This window comes from Pinus tabuliformis, chromosome 1_2 (genome assembly GCF_031772625.1).
Source record: "Pinus tabuliformis cultivar Carrire ecotype Pingquan chromosome 1_2, CPIR1, whole genome shotgun sequence".
NCBI lineage: Eukaryota > Viridiplantae > Streptophyta > Pinopsida > Pinales > Pinaceae > Pinus > Pinus tabuliformis.
Window position 1 is genome coordinate 622,850,899 of NC_142298.1, and position 19,208 is coordinate 622,870,106.

Sequence of the window (19,208 nt, forward strand, 5' to 3'; positions counted from 1 at the left end):
GCAAGCTGACAAACTCTAATCTTAAAAATATAGTTATCTTGAAATTTACAATAAATTATTGTTTCTTTTACAGGTTTTCAATATAATATATTTGTAAATTACCTAAGTTAACATTAAAAGGAAAATTTTGTTCTTTGAATTCGGATTTAAAATCATTAATTATTATTAATGATATTACTAATAATCTTAAAGAGAGAGTCCATACAGGTTGCTAGAATTTTTATTTTTGTGGAAAAACCTTTTGAAACCAACGTTTCGGATTAGCTTAGTGAGTCCATCATCAGGGCAATGGGATTTTTATTGCCCTGATGATGGACTCACTAAGCTAGTCTGAACGTTGGTTTCAAAACTATTCACAGGTTTTTCCACAAAAAATAAAAAATATTAATAATATTAATTAAAAATATTGAAGATGTGTCATTTAAAATTTTTGAAAAGTTCTACAAGAACGCTATAGAGTTAATTACAAAACCATAGATTCTTCAAGGTATTTAAGCTCTATCATGTTAGGAATCGAAAATTTTACAAGTGTGCAAACCCTAGAAATGCAATCTTTCTATGCAAGAGATGCATAATTTTTCATTGCTAGGTTTTAGAAAATTAGTCTTGTATGCACACAAAACTTTCAATTGCTTAACAAGTCAAATTTCTTTGAAATATATCCACACATATGCACTACTATCCTTCAAGAGCAATAGAGCATCCTCTTAGCATTCCTATAATGGGCATATGTTATTAGTCGCAAAGGAACAAGGATTATACAGACATTTTAAGTTAAACTATTATTCACCTTTTCCTTCGAGTATAGTACTATAGTATAAATAGTAGTGGTTGTTTCAAGGATACATACTTATAATCAAATTTGGATTTCTTGTTCAAATTTTTCCATACACTTATGTAACCAAGTCTCATATGGTATTCAAGAGGTCACACATCCAATCTCAGTCCCTCATCTTTCAAGTTATGCTATAACCATAGATATGATTCCTAGAAGGATTCACTCTTCAAGAGAAATGTCTTATGTAATTTCTTTCAAAATTCAATGTTAGATAGGTTGGCTTCATGGTTTCATTCATTCTTCTATTATGTATAGGGGAAGACTCTTAGTAGTCTAGTTTCCTCATATACTTGTACTGAAAAGATAAACTTCATATATCATAGTCCTTTCTTCACTATCTCTTACATTGATAAGTTTTCCCACAAATTCCGAGTTTACAACTTTACAAATGGTCTATTGCATATCAAGATGACATGTCTTAGTTTTTTACCATCATATATAAGCCTTGTCCAATGCAAGTATTATGAATATGAGAAATTATTATTCTAATTTTGTCTTGACATATCAAACCCATAGAATTTTGATTGAACTTGGATTAATATTCAAGAATTTGCATCAGTATATATATATATATATATATATATATTGGACCACATAGTGGAGAACTAAAATTGTCCTTTTGAGAGCTCGACCTTCATGCAGTACTATAGTCTTCACGCATCTTGAGATAATATGATTTTTCTTGAGTGAAGAATACTTGTTTGTTATTGAAAATAAGTTGTCTATAAGATTCCCACCATCATTCTATTTATAGAATCATATAAAGAGAAAGTTATGTCACATAAGTTGGATGTTGCATAGGCATAATGTCACTGAGATTTTGGCTTTGAATGCCACCATCACAGGTTCAAATGTATGCTTCTTTTCTTTCTTTTGTAAATAGTTCTCCCAATTAGATGTTTCATCAAATTTATTGTTGTGTAAACTTTGATACTTTAGCTCACATGCCACAAATATAAGGTATTCTTCCAAGTTTTGTTTTTATTCTATGTTTTCCCAAAATGTGTTTATCGTTTTGCAAAGAGGAATCTCATAAACTTGACATTTAGTAGCAAGATAGAATAAATGTTTAAGAGGCTTCAAACTTTATTATGTATTATTCCATCTTTCTCGATAGATCACAAAGAACATTGTAAACTATATAAGGCTTTATATTTCATGTATAATAAGAGTTATTGTTGGGGGTCATTATAAGTACCTGTTCTTGTAGCTTGCATTTGAATCATTGTCTCTCCAAAGAGAATGTTGTCACTATGGCCTTAATTCCTGGAATGATCTTCTCCTTTCACAGAGGCTTGCCTTTAACTAAACCTATCATTTCAATAGTAAAATTCAAGTTTTAGCCACATAAAGAATTCAAACTTGGATTACTAATCATGAATAGATAATCTTTGGACTTCTTGGTGTGGAGGAACCATTTCATTTGGTCATTCAAAATTGGTTCATAGCAGTCCACCATAGATCTTATTTTATGATTGATAAAACTTTGAGCTTCTTAAATGTTCTAAATCTTGGTGAATAATAAGACTTCAGACTCCTAAGGTTTCTTACTTAAGTTCAATTTGGGATTTTATTTATATCTGGTCCAAAACATTTTTACTTTGTTTGAGGCAACATAGTGACCTTAAACAAAGATCTAAGTAGGGTTTTTCTACAGATTAGGGCTTTAACTGGCACACAAATATAATATGTGATCTCCAACTTCCCCTAGCTCACCATAGCTCTTCAACAAGGAATTACCAAAAGTACAAAACATGAAGATCACAAGAGATAATGAACACAAAGATGTATGCTCCAATCTAGTGCAAAACCCCACACAATGGAAAATGCAATAAAATCCTCTTCTTATAGAATAAATTGAAGTGAGATATCCAAGACACAAGAAAAAGCCCAATATTGCCACAAAGAACCAAGTCACCCTTCCTTCAATCCATCTCCAACAAATCATAGTTAACGAATGTCAATGTTTATCAAATTTCAAAAACATGGTCATCTCCTGAAATTTTGGGTATGTAAAATCATAGGAAACGGTTTAGGAAACTCGCAGGTGTGGACAAAAATTAGGGTAGAAAACATAAATATATTTCTCCTTTGACTTTCACTAAAATTCTCCTTCTTCTTGCACAAAAATTGAAGTAATTGCTGAAATGTGGAGCAAAAGAGACAATATATAGTTATTTGACCATTTCAAGAAGCACACTTTATGGGTTGGCTAACGTGTCCATCTTGATGGCTGAATTGGTCTTGTCTTGTGAAGACACATTGATTTAAGAATAAATTTCTTTCTTTTCTTTCAAAATACCAAATTGGACTTTGAATCATTGACTCGTAATAAATTTTCTTTTTGTCTCAAATGACTCTAGAAGCATGAAGAACATGTTTGGACTAGAAAATAAAAGAATAATAATAAATGTAATAAATAAATATAAAAAATATTTCAATAGTCTATTTGAATTACATTATGAAGATTTACACTAGAAGCAGATTTCTTGGTTTTGCAGTTTTTCTTATTGCTTTAGTAGAATTGCTAGATTAGCGGATCAATCATGTTGGAAAAGACATTTTCCTTCGAGAAACTAATTAATCCATACAAAAGTAAATGGAATAATAAGTTAGAATAAAATAAAATAAATGGAAGAATAAGTTATGAATGAGTAGTGCTATTGAGGAAGAATGATTTTGGGATATGTCAATTTCATCCCAGATGGTTTAATTCATGAAGCCGGTGGGTTATGGGCCGACTAAACCTAACTTTATATTGCCTTTGTTACGTAGCAATGAAATCACCCTACATCAAATCCCAAAGCTCCATAGCTTCTTCTTCTACCCTTTCTCGGCTGATCCATATTTCTTCTCGGTACACTCGTGCTTTAGCATGACCAACATTCCAACTTGATCTACCTAAATTTTCCCATTCTGAGTTCGTGGATCCCGCTTGAGGTTAGTGGTCGAGACTTAACTTACTCCTTGCTTCCTTTCTCCTTGGTTGGCCCTCATTACTTTGAGGCCTGACCAAGGCAACTAGACCCCGCCTCAATCAGGGTCGACTATCCACAATGCTCAGCTAGTCAGAGAGTTATCTTCATATTCGAGGCTCTAACCCCTTTTCTTGGACTTGATTTACGAGGAGGCCGGAAGGCCACTGCCGGACCACGATTGGTGCATACTCATGGATCCCTGCCAGCGTGGACCCCGGATTTGAATGGATCCACCCTTCTTCGTTTCGGCCACTGCTAACACCCAAATCTCCTTCATATTCGTTCAAATTTGGCCTTCCATTATGCTGCCATATCACGCAGCCTTCAGTTTTGCAATTCTGCAGATTGAGTTTGGTGTTACAGCCTTTCTACCCACAGCAGCGAGACAACTCCAATGTCCATCGAGATCAGATAGGGTTGACTCTTCAAGCAACTCTCGATGGAAACAGCTCTTCAGCTTCTTCCCATAACTTGGCTACCACAATAATCCGATAGGGTTTACAAACTTAAATCAAACATACACAGAGAAATCTGACAGAATCCATACCCGAAATAAACGTAAGTAAATCATGAATGCATAGCGAACTTGAATTAAAGCACAAGATAAGATAATGACATGGCGTGGCCTCTCAAAGGCTAACCAACTTCTTCGGCCTGGTTCTACATGATATTAATCTGCCCTGATATTTTGTAGGCTTCCCATTTAAAATAAAATAGAGTAAACCCTAAAATTTACAATCATGAGGAGCCACTGCCCCTAACCACGACAACCTTGCAAAGGCTTCTAAACCTTGCAATCTTTGGGGTGTGGTTTATGTCCTTACATCGGCTATATTTAAAATGATTTATCTCGCTTCACCAATTAACTAATTAGGTAGAAAGATTTTTTTGTTCTACACGAATCCTTTTAGAATGTTTTTTTTTAATTCTTATTAAAATTTAATTAATAAATATTTTTGTACAAAATCATGTAGTGTGGCATTCTCATTTTTACTAATGTTGGGTTTTTAATATTAGTCCTTTGGGTTTAACATTATTTTCTTTGGTTCACAATCCTTTGGGGTTTTAGTATTAATCCTTTGGGTTTATTATTAACTTGGGTTTATAATATCAATCATGGTCATCTTTATGTTTCTCTTGTGTTTGTAATATTAATTCCTTATGCTTCATCTCTTAGGTTTTTCATATTTATCCTTTGGGTTCACTAATTCCCTAGGTTTATAATATTAAAGACTTGGGTTTATTAGTTCTTTGGATTTATAATATTAGTTTTTTTTATTTAATATTATTCCGGTTGGTTTATAATCCCTTGGTATTTTAGTATTAAACCCTTACGTAATAATAAACAAGAAGGACTAATATTATAAATCCAATGTATACAAACCCTAAGATAACTATTAAAAATACTAAAGCCTAATAATTATATTTGTATATTATTATAATATTATAATCGGATATTATTATTATTATAATATTTTATTATTATAATAATAATAAAATATAATTGTTATGATTTTATAGTTATTAATAATCTTAAATACAAATAATAATTAACCCAATGTATACCAACCCTAAAATAAATATTAAAAATATTAAAGCTTAATAAGAATAAGAATAATAATAGTTATTTATATTATTATAATAATATTAATATAATAATCACAAATATATAAATATATAAGAATATAGTTGATGTTATTTGTATGGTTATTAATTATCATAAATATTTGGTCTTTATTGTTATTATTATAATAATATTGATTATATTATTATTATAATAATTATTATATTTGTATATTATTATAAAATTATAATAATATGATATTATTATTATTATTATTATATTTTCTTATTATAATAATAATACACTATAATGGTTATGATTTTTCTTTATAATTTTATATTATTATATTATTTTAATAATATAATGATAATCTAATATTATTATGAGCTATTCTTATTATTAATTAATATATATTAGGATTTTATATTATTAATATAATATTTATATAATAATATATATAAATAATCTAGTTGTGAATATTTATATAGTTATTAATAATCCTAATTTCCAATAATTAACTCAATGTATACAAACCTTAAGATAAATAATAATAAATAATAATAGTACTTTATATTATTATAATAATATTAATATAATAATCATAAATATATAAAAATATAGTTGCTATTATTTATATAATTATTAATTATCATAAATAATTGGTCTTTACTATTATTATTATTATAATATTGTTTATATTATTATTATAATAATATAATAATAATATAATATTATTATAATATTATAATAAAATATTATTGTTATTATTATTACTATTATTATATTTTATTATTATAATAATAATACAATATAATTGTTATTATTTTTTTTTATAATTTTATATTATTATATTATTTTAATAGTGTAAGGATAGTCTAATATTGTTATGAGCTATTCTTATTAGTAATTAGTATATCTTAGGAGTTTGTATAATTATTATTATGTTAATATAATATTTATATAATAATATATATAAATAATCTCGTAACTAATATTTATATAATTATTAATAATCCTAAATACTCATAATAATTAACCCTATATATACAAACCCTAAGATAAATATTAAAAATACTAAAGTATAATAATAATAATAGTAGTTTATATTTTAATAATAATCATAAATATATAATTATATAAGAATATAGTTGCTATTATTTGTATAGTTATTAATTATCATAAATAATAAATAATTGGTATTTATTGTTCTTATTATAATAATATTCATTATATTATTATTATAATAATAATTATATTCGTATATTATTATAATAATATAATAATAATATAACATTATTATAAGCATATTATAATCAATTATTATTATTATTATTATTATTATACACTATGATTGTTATTAATTTTTTTATAATTTTTTATTAATAGATTATTTAAATAATATAACGATAATCTTATATTATTATCAGCTATTCTTATTCTTATTATTAATTAATATATATTAGGAGTTTATATAATTATTATAATATTAATATAATATTTATAAAGTAATATATATAAATAATCTGGTTGTTAATATTTATATAGTTTTTAATAATTCTAAATACCCATAATAATTATTAATGTGGTTGATGTAAGCCTATTGGCTTATATCAACCACATTGGAAATGTGGTTGTATATATTGGTAAATATGGTTGTGTTAGTAATAAATGTTTTTGTACAAAATCATGTAGGGTCGCATTCTCATTTAACTATAAAGAGCAGTTTAAGGAAATCATCACTTAATAATGTGCTTTAACTAAAGATTAATATTTTGAGAGAGGTACCTATATTTTGAGCGGTGGTTATTTTATTTTGAGGGAGAATTTTTTTGAACATGATGTATTATTAAGAAAATAGATTGAGTTTTTTATTATGGGGAAATAGTTTCATCTTATCATGATTAATTTTTATAATTTTGTATCTTATGTTTTTATGATATTTGAAATATTTTGTGATTAATTAATATTAATAGGTTATAATTATTACGATTTTTTATCATGATCTGTAAACTTGATTCCTCCCTTTGTTTAAGTAATGATAAAAAATCTAGTACTTATTGGTAATAAAATATATGTTTTTAAGCTTGTCTTACTAATGAAACTCTTGAATTGAAAGGGAAATAGGTTTTTAGAAAAATGTTATCAAATTCCTATAAATAAATTGAATTTTTTTGGCGAGTAGGAAAGCTAGTAAGAAAAATGTGAGAATCTTAGTTTAACATTGAAGATATGTGAGATTATAATTTCTATTTATTTGACTCAATTTAGCACACGTCACAAATTTTAAGTACATTTGTTGCTTCTTTTTCATGTGTGGCTTATCACAGTTTTGTTTGAGACAAGTTCCTTGGATTTTAATGGATTTTTAATATTTGTTTGTCCTAATTTAGATTGGACTGAAATGACTTGTTTTGTTCTTGGAGCTCATATTTTAATTTTGTAAATATTGATATTTTTTTCTTGATTTTAGATTTCTTTTCTTGTCTATACCATACCTTATCATTTTTTTTATTTTTTTGGTCATGTTTGCTATTTGATAATTCCTTCTCATAAAATTAAGGTTTTTAAAGTTTTGATTGTCCTTGTTTTTGTTCATTTTGTTGGTTTTTTGTAACCACGCCAAGTTTTGTAGCAAGTCATTAATTCTAGGAAAATGAAAATGGTAACATTTGTATTTCCAATTAATCAATGCAAATACCATAAAATAAAAGTTTCATACTTACTATCTTTACGTGATTCCTGACCTATTACTAGCTTTACCTGATTCCTGACCTTAGGTTTCTTATAGGTTTCCTCTATTAACATCCACTTATGTCATACTAGATAAATAATATTTATACTTGTGTTTCAAAAGATTTATGTCTATAACTTTAGAACATTAGACCTTAGGTTTCTTATAAGTTTCCTCTATGAACATCCACTTATATCACACTAAATAAGTAATATTTATGATGGTGGGAATAACTTAGATAAAACTCTAAAAGTGAGTTATTTTCCAGGAAAATCAAACAAATCTCGTATCTCCCTCCTTTCTCTGCACTTAAATGTAAATGCAACTTTAAATATAAATTAAAAGGATAATTTTAATGAAAATGATGTTAAATGCACCATATAAAGTATGGGAGTTACAAGTACACTCATCGTTAGGAGGTCCATGCCTGTAAGATATTGAGGTGTCTTCATTGAGGTTGTGAATACTTGTACTAATCAAAGCAATTCTAGGTTCGATATAGATGAAGAACTTATATAAGAAACTAATTTACTCACCAATAGTGAATGTCATAAGTCATAAAATTATTCAACGAGCTGTTGATTGAAAGCTAAAAAAGTTGACTTCATAAATCAATTTTAGGACATAATATGTTAATATCTTCTTTATTTGATATTCAATATTTAATGAGAATATATTTCTACTTCAAAAACACATACCCATTAGTAAAAAAATAAATTCTTATGATTATATAATATTATCTTTAACTTTAAGTGTGAATAAATCTTTTGGAGAATATTAAATAAATATAATTTCTTTCTTCTAGTGCATTGTTGACACCTTCAACCACCACTTATTTTATTTTACTTATTTAAATAAAGTAAAATCTCTTTACAAAAATTTAGAAAAAAATATTTTAATTCTTGATCTCGGCAACTTATTATCTATTTGTTAATTACTTTTTTATTTTTAGTTTGTGCAATTAGATTTTTAATATCATTTTTGGTTCAAATTTGAGAAATAACAAATTAGTGGATAATTTACTTTTTAATGCACTAACGAACTTATAAAATTTTACCTTTCATCATTTTCAGGTCACAGTTATTTTCCACTCATGGAGAGCATATTCCAATAATATAATTTTTTTTTCCAATCTAGGCATGAGACAAAATGTTAAGGCCATTGAGAATTCTTATTCTATTATCCTGTTCTAGTAATGTGCGAGATGGCATGCTCACTACATCCACATGAGAAATAAGTGGACTGAATATGCTCAGATGGTAGACATTGTGCTTTGTATTAGCTTTTATCATTATTTTAATCTTTGGTTTTTAATTTTTATGTTATTTTAGCTTTATTATATTAATTTTATCTAATTATATTCAACATTGATTATGAGAACCTTTTCTCACATACCCGGATGCAGGTGCATTAATGTTATATTAATGAGAGAATTATGCAGCGTCGGTATCTGGTGCAGGTGGTAGATCCGCACAACCTCCCAAACTTTTCCGCGGATGAAGAAAGATCATAATGTGTACCTGCATATCATCAGGCATTCGGAATTGAATGCGCCTTTCGTTCGAGACTCTTTGCATGATATTTTATTTATGGCTTTGTGAGCTCTCTCCGCTGTCATTCCCATCAGGTCTCCCTTCATTAGCTCACCTCAGTCCCTGCATCCTTGAAATGCTCCGAAAGCCTGGTTGCATGTCTCATTTATGACTCTTATTTGGCTCCCTTACCTCCGCACCTGCTCTGTTTGGCCCTGCTCTTCATCTCCTTCAGGTTGCCTTGTTCCCTTGACAATGGTGCGTTGCTGCGGTTGTTCTCGCGAAGGGGGCAATCGTGGAAACCATGGGCGTTCTCAACCTGCTCCCAGAATGTTATTCCTCTGGCTTCGGCTTCCACTTCCTCAGACAATGGCAAGCCTTTCCCGCACAACTCTTTCCAAACCACCCATTTCAAATTCCAAAGTCGCCTCAATAGACCTGTTCTCTCTCTCAGCATCGCTGTAATTTGGGCAGAGGAAGAAGCTCGGCCTAGTGTCTCTGTGCATACCTCGACATCGCAGTCTCAGGATGATAGCGAGCACTAGGGGGAAGAGGTTAGCATTGTGTTCAATTGTGGTGATTTGCAGGTTGAGGGAAGTGTCCCTGATGTCTTCAAGCCACCAGACGACAACATCCAGGAAATCTCGGCCTCTGTTCATCCGGCGAGTACCTCCGCTGGCATTCGGCGTTTGGCTGCTCTTCCAGCTGGCAGCTGTATAGATGTTGAGGACAATGTTGATGACTCGTGGATGGGCAATCCATGCCCGGTGGAGAAGGAAGCTCAGGACCCCAATACAGATGCCTGATGCCTCCTCGGCCACGTCTGTTGTTGCAGTTCCTCTCTTTGCTCTTTAGTCCAATGTGCTTTGTCATTACTGCTTTTGTTAATGTGTTTTGTATCAGGTCTTGGCTCCGCAAGTTTATCAGGTCTTTGGTTTTGCAGTTTTGTTTATGGTTATCTAGCCAGTTTAGAAAGTTTGGCTACAACTTTTCTTTGACTTGTATTGTGGCTCACCATTATGGCCAACTCTCTCTATATGGCTTCTGGGCTTTTTGTATCTGGTTCTCCCAACCTTGGGATAGTTTGTCTGTTCTGATGGACAGCTTTGACTTCCTCTTAGGTCTTGACTTCCTTGTAACTATATTTTTCCTTTTATTAATAAAATTAACCTTTACTTAAGAAAAAAAAATTCTTTTCTCACGTCCGTTAACAAAGCTCTCTTTTCAAGTCTGTTAACAAAACGCAATTAACGAGAATTTTTCATGTCTCTTTATAGAACTCGATTAATGAGAGAATTTCACATGTATTCAGGGGCGTTTTTGAATATAGGTATTTCGTGATATCAATAATCCTAGATGTCGAAATCTGGGGATATGAAGTATCAGATTAACAAGAACCAATTAATTGAGAATTTTCACATATATTCATAGAACATTATTAATGGGAATTTACCCGTCCATTAATGGAGATACCTGGAATATAGGATTTTTGCGATATCGGGATTTTAGATATCATATTTTTTCAGTGTTTTGATATCTCGAATATAGGATTTTTAGGGTATCAGGATTTTAGATATCATAGTTTTTTAGGGATTTGAATATCAAGTATCAGATTAGCGAGAACCAATTAATAAAAAAAAATTCAGATCTGTATTAATGGGAATTTTCCTGTCCATTAATGGAGATATCAGGAATATACGTTTTTAGGATATCGGGATTTTAGATATCATAATTTTCTGGTGTTTTGAATTTTTGCGATGACCTGGTGGTCCGATGGCTGAAACCCAATGGCCCATTTGGAAAAGTCCATTGTTTTTTTAATTATTTATTTATATGATTTAAGAGATTTAGATTCATTTACATGGGCTTCTCACTCCATAATTCTAATGTTTTCATGCTACAATTAAGTTCGGTGGAAAATATGATAAGTAATTTTACAACGCACGTGGGAGTAAATAATAAACATAGTAAAAAATAATCTAAGAGAAAAATCGAAAACCACTTAGCGTTAGCTTGCGAGAGTCATATCTTGAATTTTAAAAAGCTCAATCAAGCCAGAGATGACTGGTTAAATGACCGAGAATGTGAGAAATAGTTTGGGAAATTTATTGTTTTCCAAAAATATAGTTAAAAAAACTGCAAAAAAATTGTTAGGAAAGAACTCATCAATTTTCTAAAAAATAATAATTGCCCAAACATAAAATGAAGAAAAAATGTTTTAGATAGCTTAAATTTATTATTTTTAATTTATCAGGTTTTACTATATTTACTAATGGTGTTTAAATTTTTATTTAATTAGATTTATTAAGTATTTTCTTTAAATTTTTAATAATTTTACATTTTGGTAAATTATGCAAATATTTCAAATAAATTTATAAATTAATAATGGTAGATAAAATCAATTAATAAAAAATAATTTTACATGCTAAGATTTTATTAGTATTTTATTAATAGATGATTTTGTTAGTAATTAGTATAGATTTATATTAACTACGGATCTAGCATGAGTAGACGAGATCTCTTACTTGGGCATAAATTAGTTAGTGTTTAAAATGTTTTAACTATAAATATATATATATATATATATATATATTTTTTCAATTGTTTTATATAATGTATATATAGATCTTTTTTACTTTTAACCACTTTGTTTCTCTATTAAGTTGATATAAGATGATGTTATTCCATGTAGAGATCAGAATATTTTATTTCTAGTTGAGAGTGAGAGTGAAATATTTTTAAAACTTTCTCAGCCTCTTATTTGTAAAAGCTTTTCCTCCCAGGAAAAACACTAAATATTTGAAACAGAGTAGGATTCGAATGAGGGAAAAAAAACTAAGGTTACAGGCTATTATAGAGGTTGTTCTCCATGGAAGGACGCAAAGGAGGGAGATCCACTCCCTCCTACAAGCAGGTTGTGGCCAGTAGGGGCAAAAAACCAACGGAAAATGATAGAGAGCCTTCAGAAGGAAGGAAAAGAAACAGTGAAGAGGAACAAGATGGAACCAAGTCAAGGGAGCATAATGGCACAAAGGAAAATGAGGAAGAAGGCAAGGAGAAAGGAACAAAAGACAAAGCACACATGGGACCATGTAAACCCAAAGCAGCAGTTACTCCCAGAGTCATTTTAAATGATCCTGCACTGCAGGCACACAGGAACCACATGCAAACATATGCAATCATTTGTAAATTCATGGGTTTATGGCCCACTGAAAAAGCCTTACAAACGTGGATTAAATACCACTGGAAACCAAAAGGCAGCATTGAGCTACATCTTGGATCCAAGAGTTTTTTGACTGTGGTATTTGCAAATATTGAAGACAAGGACAAATTTTCTGAAGGAGGGCCCTACTTTTACGCAGCAACAGTCCTCTATATGTGACCATGGATCATGAATTTTTTTCTAGAACGCGAAACTTTTACATCGGTCCTGGTTTGGGTAAGAATCTACTCTTTACCTCTTGATTACTAGCAAACGGAATCCTATCCACCATAGGAAATAAGTTAGGTCATTTCTTCAAAGCTTCTGAGGCCACTAGAAGGGGAAAGTATACTTCCTTTGCTAGAATATGTGTGGAGATGGATCTCTCTGGAGCTCTATCGGATGAGGTTATCTTGGAAGTTTTTGATGAAGACTCGATACAAACAGTAGATTATGAACATATTCCTTTCAGATGTCGCAAATTACACGAGCATGGGCACCTATTCAGATATTTCCCTTTCAATAAAATAGAAAATAAAAGCAAAACTGACATAATGAAGGATTCTGAAAGCTTCCACAAGGTAGCACATAGAGGAAAAGGAGGAAAAAGAGGGCCAAAGACACATAAATCTGAAGGGCAACAAGCTAGCTAGAACAGGTTTCAAGTTCTCGAAGAGGACGAAGGTATAATAGAAGCAGATCAGGCAAAGGGAGGAAGTTTAGTGGAGGAGGGGAAAGAAGAAGTTAGTGAGCAAACACAAGATAATAACACATAGAAAGAAACTATGATGAGTAATGTCGAAATGGAGATGGACCATGAAATGACCCAAAGTGAGATGGAAATGGACGACCATGAACTGCAGGAAATTCTTGAGAAAGGGAACCTTGATTTGGAAGGTTTCTTGAATCAAGGAACCAGAGAAGGGTTAGAATCGTTACCTCCAGAGGAGTTAAATAGAGTTCAACAACTGTTTATATGGAAAACCCAGACTAAAAGGGTGGAGAGACAAAGAAACAATGATAGGCAGGGCAATGAAGGAGTAAAAATGATTAAAGCCATAGTAGGACTAGCACCTAGAAACCTAGGAAAGAAAAGAGGCAGGAAAAAGCAGAATGAGCTATTGATGGAATGTGGAAAGCTAATTATAGATTCAGGTAAGATGAAAGACCTATCCAGTTACTCTTGTACTAATATTTAATTATGAAGTTCACTTCTTGGAATATCAGGGGTCTAGGTAGTAAAAGAAAACAAAGATTAATAAGTAACATAATGAAACAAGTAGCTTCGGATGTGATCTTCATCTAGGAAACCAAGTGTTCCATTCACAAAATAAAAGATATCCATAGAAAATGGTTCAATAGATTTGAGTTTCTAGACGTCAAAGAAAAGAATACAGTAGGAGGTATACTCACTGTTTGGAACCCACAAAAAATTGGCATAATAAATGCCAAGGCATCTAGGGATTTTTTACCTGTGGTCATTCGACCCGTGGGAGACAAGGAAACCTACTTCGTAACGAATTTGTATGGCCTACAAAGAATGGATGATAAACTTAGATTTATAAATTCTCTGGAGAATCTCAGAGACAGATATGCAGGAATACCCTAGATCTTGGGGGGTGATTTCAACTTGATCAAATCACTTTCAGAGAAAAAAAGGGGAACCAAAGTTCTAGGCAAAGAGTCTTCGGCATTTCAAGCCTTTTTTGATAAAATGAAGCTAGTGGACATTGTAACGAGTAATGGTATCTTTACTTGGAATAATAAAAGAGGAGGAGAGTCTCAAGTGGCCTCAAAATTAGATAGATCCATAAGCTCAGAGGATCTTATGCTCAATGACAAGGAAATGGTAGCAAGAGTTCTCCCCTTTAGAGGCTCAGATCACTGGCCAGTTCAACTGGAGTTTCAGGGCACTGGTAGCCCCCGAAACAGGCCTTTTCGATTTGATAACATGTGGCTTTCCCACCTAGATTTCATCACATAGCCAAATGGTGGTTAGAAGATTTAAACATTCAAGGCACGAGAATGTTCCTTCTTCAGAAAAGACTCGAGCACATCAAGCTCCAGCTTAAAGATTGGAACAAGAATGAATATGGCAATATTTTTTAGGAGAAAAAAGTTGTTGAAGGTAAAATGCAGGAACTCAACCAAGCCCTTATCATAGTGGGCTTTGATAAAGTCAGTAGTGATCAAGTCACAAAATATCATCAAAACTAGGAGCATTTATGTAGAAAAGAGGAAATATTTTGGAGACAAAAATCTAGAGTTCAATGGCTAAAAGAAGGAGAATGAAATACAAGATTTTTCCACAGATCCACGATGGCGAATAGAGCTCATAAAAAGATTTCTTTGATCAAGGACAGAGGAGGAAATCTTCACAATTCTCAGGAAGAAATAGAATCAGTTCTAGTTCAGCATTGTCGAAGCATAGCACAGGAAGCCTGTTATGATAGGGAGCATTCCATCAGGGACTTCACTAAACATATACCCAAGATGGTATCTAGAAGGAATAATTTCAACCTTTATAGGCCAGTGACTGAAGAGGAGGTAAGTGGGGTACTCAAAAAAATGCAGAATGGTAAGGCACTAGTCCTGGATGGTTTCAATGTTGATTTCTTCAAAGCGTGCTAGAATATTATCAAACAGGATATTCTGAATGTCGTAGAAGACTCCATAATGAACAGAACTATTTTGAAGGCTTTGAACACATATTTTATAGCCCTGATCCCTAAACAGGAGTTGGCTCATACCCCTGATAGGTTCAGGCCAATAGCTTTGTGCAATGTGGTTTACAAGATAATATCAAAATTTGTAGCCAATAGACTCAAACCCCTCCTTCCTACCCTAGTTTATGTGGAACAATCAAGATATGTGGAAGGAAGGTAAATTCTTAATAACATCATTCAAGAACATGAAGTGGTGCACTCTCTAACTAGCAAGAGAAAGACTGGAATTATCATGCAATTGGACATACCCAAAGCTTATGATAAGCTAAATTGAACCTATATCAGGAAATTTCTTATTGCTTTCGGGTTCGATCACAATTGGGTGAGATGGATCCTTGCTATGGTTACTTATTCCTGCTTTTCAATTATGGTCAATGGTTCTCCCTTGGAGGCTTTTATTCCTTCTAGAGGCCTTACACATGGTGATCCACTCTCTCCCTTTCTCTTCATCCTCATGATGGAAGGACTGGGTAGGTCTATCAAGAATGCAAAAGAAGTTGGCAAAATAAAAGGTCTCAACTCTCTGACAATGGGCCTTGACCCATCAACAATTTGTTGATGATACCATGCTGCAAGGAATCCCCACAGTCAAAGAAGCTCTTGCATACAAACAAATCCTCAGTGACTTTGCCATGGCTTCAGGTATGGAAGTTAATCTCTCCAAATCTAAGATTTTTTTCTTCAATACTAATATTGATATTCAAAGGAACATATCTAGAATTCTTGACTTTCAAAGAGATTCTCTCCCCTCAAAATATGTGGGAGTTCCTCTAACTGATAAACCATTACACAAGAGCATCTAGGAGCCAGTGATTAATAAATTGCAAGATAAAACCCGGAAATGGACTATGAGATCCTTAAACTTGGCTGGTAGGTTGGCGCTCACAAAGGTTGTACTGCAGTCAATCCCAGTCTTTATGCTTTCAGCTCTCCTGGCTCCTAAAGGGGTCCTGCATCAATTCAAAAACATACAAAGAGACTTTATTTGGGGCAAGGGGAAAGAAAGTAAGAAATGGGCCTTAGTAGCCTCAGAAAAAATATGCAAACCTAAAAACCACAGGGGTCTTGGATTGGATGATCCTGATATTCTTAGCAAGGTTTTAGGGGTAAAATTATGGTGGCGCTAGATGAAAGAACCAGATGCTTAATGGGCAATCATTTGGAAAGAAAGATGTGCTAGCTCATGGAAAGATAATGACCACATAATGATGGATGGTAATATAAAGGCATCACACATTTGGAATAAAGCCTAGGAAAACAGGGGCTTAGTTCAAGATAACAGCTTCTTGGAAATTAGAGAGGGAGACTTAGCTTTATTCTGGGAGGATAGATGGAAACAAGAATCTATTCTGTTAAAACAGGATCTGGAGGACCTCAAAGCAGAGGTAGATACTAAGGGGCTTTCCAAGGTTAAGGATTTTTGGGATCAAAACAACAGCATAGGAAAATGGAGAAATTGGAGGATATTTGATTTCAGAGATGACAACCCCCTGAAAGCTAAGGCTGAGATACTAATGAAAGTGTTAGAACAAAGGAAAATTCTAGTATCAGGGGGGCATGACCAGCTGAGATGGGGCAACAACAATGAGGGTACCTTTAAGCTCAAGGAATCAAAAGTTATTCTCCTTGAGCTAGATTCCCATGCTCCGAGTAGGATTTGGAAAAACCTATAGAGGCATCAAGGTTGGATGAAAATTAACCTCTTCATGTGGCTGGTTCTGCATAGGAAGATTCTCACCTGGGACAACATTCGAAAGAGGGGTGTCCTAGGGCCTTCTAGATGCCAGCTCTGTGAAGCTCAAGAGGAAACAATGGAGCACCTCCTCAACACCTGCATTTTCACTTCCAGGCTATGGGATTCTTTTGCCTCCATCTTCCAACAGTTTGACAGGGACTATGGGAGTATTATCAATACCCTTACCAACTGGAGAAGAAACTTTTCGGATAATGAAATTCTTGGTTTAGCTTGGGCACTTACACCAAGATTCATTATTTGGAATGTCTGGAAAGAAACGAACAATAGAATCTTCAAGAATGTTAAGAAACCTTCTCATTAACTTCATGATCTGATCCTAAAATAGCTCAAGGAGACGGTTGGCAATAGAGTTTGAAATCTCCCTACGAATCCACCTTCTGCAACAGATTTGAGGATTCTCTGTTAGCTAGAGTTGTAGTGACTTATTCCTCAGGGCTTGGATAGGAAAGTTTCAATTTTGGATTCTGAACTACATTTCTGGCATCCTCCCCCTAAGGGTTTTCTGAAATTCAACATTGATGGTGCTTCAAAAGGTAATCCGGGCACGGCCGGCCATGGAGGGGTGTTAAGGGATGAAAACAGAAGTATTATGTTCATCTTCTATTGCCATTTAGGAAGAGCCACCAACAACATGGCAGAATTAATGGCAATGGAGCAATGTCTAGAGTTCTTGGTTCAGGATAACTGCCAAAATGTGATCATTGAAGCTGATTCAGAGTTAATCATTAACTCGGTCAAGAAAATCAGCTAGGGAACGAAGCTAGAAAAAGCCTCAAGAAACTGGAGGCTGATCCAGGTCTTTCAATGGATACATAGTCACCTCCAAAGCCTGAGAACGGTCAGGTTTATTCATGCGCGAAGAATGGCCAATAAACTGGCAAATTTTCTGATCAATCAAGGAGTGATCTGCATAGATAATAGGGTGGCGATGAACTGGCAAGAGCTACCTCAAAATAGTTTAAAAGCGAAGTGTCAAGACCAAGCAGATGAAGATAAGACAGTGTTTCTGAATAGAGCCATGGAGGTGGGGTACAGATGACTAGCAATTTTATGTTTAGTGGTTTGTTCATAGTCGGGTTTTTTGTGGGTTGGTTGTAGTGGTCAACCCTCGCATCCCAAGTTAATATATTCACTGTAGTTTCTAGTTGCAACAACACAGGCGATTTGGGTTTTTGGATAACAGGAAAGATGGCAGTTGCTTCACGTTACATCAGTTCTGGAAGGGCAGACACAGCGAGTAGTCGGTAGCTGGCAACTCTCGGAGGCCACGATACGAGGGATTTTTCCTCTTTGTTCGCATTTTCGTGGCCTAAGTGATTTTTCGGTTATCACAGCCCTAGCAAGCGAGAAGCGGTTTTTCCTTTTCGGGAGCGATTCAATTCACTGTGGTCCACGTGGCAGTGGGGTCGAGAGGAATACCGCCATCATCGCACGCTATTGTTCGTGAATGTAGGAAGGCACGATATGATCCACAATCGTCGAATCTTTCAAGGAAGATCTATGGATGAGTTTGTTCGAGCATGTTGGTGGGTCCTTTGGGTAAAAGTTGTGTTGCTTAGCATAGTGATTTTAGCCATTGCTCTTGGATCGAGCGGGGAGGTTCGACGGTTGAGATTAAAGAAGCAGGTTAGGAAAATTGTAGGAAGCATTTTTTTCTTGGCTGGAGGAGGCGTATCACTCATTTCTCTGATTCACGAGTTAGGGAGTTGTGCAGATATGAAAATTTTATAGTTTGGCACTTATATTCCTCTTCGGGTCTGAATCCAGATTCTTGTAATTTTCTTTAGAGAGTTGTACGGTTTGGTTATAGGGGGTGGGGCTTTGGCCTTGGGCCTAGTTATAGGTTTTGTTGGGTTCTCTCCTTGGTCCATGGCCCATCGA